Source organism: Lates calcarifer, unplaced genomic scaffold (assembly GCF_001640805.2).
Source record: "Lates calcarifer isolate ASB-BC8 unplaced genomic scaffold, TLL_Latcal_v3 _unitig_5833_quiver_3139, whole genome shotgun sequence".
Lineage (NCBI taxonomy): Eukaryota > Metazoa > Chordata > Actinopteri > Centropomidae > Lates > Lates calcarifer.
In genome coordinates this window covers 7,501-10,000 of record NW_026117748.1, presented here as the reverse complement: position 1 = coordinate 10,000, position 2,500 = coordinate 7,501, and positions in this window count along the sequence as shown.

Here is a 2,500-nt window from a genome sequence, read left to right as displayed (position 1 = left end):
GCCCACGCAGGTTAGGGTTAGGTAAGGGGCCCTAGCAGGGTTAGGGTTAGGGCAAGGGACCCACGCGGTTAGGGTTAGGCAAGGGGCCCGAGCAGGTTAGGGTTAGGGCAAGGGGCCCCCATGGTTAGGGTTAGGCAAGGGGCCCGAGCAGGTTAGGGTTAGGGCAAGGGGCCCCCATGGTTAGGGTTAGGTAAGGGGCCCCCCGTGGTTTTAGGGTTAAGGCAAGGGGCCCCACGTGGTTGTAAGGTTACTGGTGGGGCCCCCTGGGTCTACCACAGGCCAGGTGTGGAGGCTTGGATCCCAGGGAGAGGCCCCGGGGTCGGGTCTGGGGGCTTGGAGCCCAGGGGTCGGGTCTGGGGGCTTGGAGCCCAGGGAGGGGCCCCGGGGTCGGGACTGGGGGCTTGGAGCCCAGGGGTCGGGTCTGGGGGCTTGGATTCCCGGGAGGGGCCCCCGGGTCGGGTCTGGGGGCTTGGATTCCCGGGAGGGGCCCCCGGGGTCGGGACTGGGGGCTTGGAGCCCAAGGAGGGGTTCCCGGGGTCGGGTCTGGGGGCTTGGATTCCCGGGAGGGGCCCCCGGGTCGGGACTGGGGGCTTGGAGCCCAGGGAGGGACCCCGGGGTCGGGTCTGGGGGCTTGGAGCCCAAGGAGGGGTTCCCGGGGTCGGGTCTGGGGGCTTGGATACCCGGGAGGGGCCCCCGGGTCGGGACTGGGGGCTTGGAGCCCAAGGAGGGGTTCCCGGGGTCGGGTCTGGGGGCTTGGATTCCCGGGAGGGGCCCCCGGGTCGGGACTGGGGGCTTGGAGCCCAGGGAGGGGCCCCGGGGTCGGGTCTGGTGGCTTGGAGCCCAGGGAGGGGCCCCGGGGTCAGGTCTGGGGGCTTGGATTCCCGGGAGGGGCCCCCGGGTCGGGACTGGGGGCTTGGAGCCCAGGGAGGGGTTCCCGGGGTCGGGTCTGGGGGCTTGGAGCCCAGGGAGGGGCCCCCGGGTCGGGACTGGGGGCTTGGAGCCCAAGGAGGGGTTCCCGGGGTCGGGTCTGGGGGCTTGGATTCCCGGGAGGGGCCCCCGGGTCGGGACTGGGGGCTTGGATTCCCGGGAGGGGCCCCCGGGTCGGGTCTGGTGGCTTGGAGCCCAGGGAGGGGCCCCGGGGTCGGGACTGGGGGCTTGGAGCCCAGGGAGGGGCCCCGGGGTCAGGTCTGGGGGCTTGGATTCCCGGGAGGGGCCCCCGGGTCGGGACTGGGGGCTTGGAGCCCAGGGAGGGGTTCCCGGGGTCGGGTCTGGGGGCTTGGAGCCCAGGGAGGGGCCCCCGGGTCGGGACTGGGGGCTTGGAGCCCAGGGAGGGGTTCCCGGGGTCGGGTCTGGGGGCTTGGAGCCCAGGGAGGGGCCCCGGGGTCAGGTCTGGGGGCTTGGATTCCCGGGAGGGGCCCCCGGGTCGGGTCTGGGGGCTTGGATTCCCGGGAGGGGCCCCCGGGTCGGGACTGGGGGCTTGGAGCCCAGGGAGGGGTTCCCGGGGTCGGGTCTGGGGGCTTGGAGCCCAGGGAGGGGTTCCCGGGGTCGGGTCTGGGGGCTTGGAGCCCAGGGAGGGGCCCCCGGGTCGGGACTGGGGGCTTGGAGCCCAGGGAGGGGTTCCCGGGGTCGGGTCTGGGGGCTTGGAGCCCAGGGAGGGGCCCCAGGGAGCCACCTGGGGTCCAGGGCCTCCTCCTGGGATGCCCCCCTCTCCAGAGACTAAGTGTGAGCACAGGGAGAAGGGGAGATTTCCCCTTCTTCCCTTCCGAGCGATAGTATGTTCCCCTTCTCCCCTGTGCTCTCTCCAGAGACTAAGTGTGAGCACAGGGAGAAGGGGAGATTTCCCCTTCTTCCCTTCCGAGCGATAGTATGTTCCCCTTCTCCCCTGTGCTCTCTCCAGAGACTAAGTGTGAGCACAGGGAGAAGGGGAGATTTCCCCTTCTTCCCTTCCGAGCGATAGTATGTTCCCCTTCTCCCCTGTGCTCTCTCCAGAGACTAAGTGTGAGCACAGGGAGAAGGGGAGATTTCCCCTTCTTCCCTTCCGAGCGATAGTATGTTCCCCTTCTCCCCTGTGCTCTCTCCAGAGACTAAGTGTGAGCACAGGGAGAAGGGGAGATTTCCCCTTCTTCCCTTCCGAGCGATAGTATGTTCCCCTTCTCCCCTGTGCTCTCTCCAGAGACTAAGTGTGAGCACAGGGAGAAGGGGAGATTTCCCCTTCTTCCCTTCCGAGCGATAGTATGTTCCCCTTCTCCCCTGTGCTCTCTCCAGAGACTAAGTGTGAGCACAGGGAGAAGGGGAGATTTCCCCTTCTTCCCTTCCGAGCGATAGTATGCTCCCCTTCTCCCCTGTGCTCTCTCCAGAGACTAAGTGTGAGCACAGGGAGAAGGGGAGATTTCCCCTTCTTCCCTTCCGAGCGATAGTATGCTCCCCTTCTCCCCTGTGCTCTCTCCAGAGACTAAGTGTGAGCACAGGGAGAAGGGGAACATACTAACGCTCGGAAGGG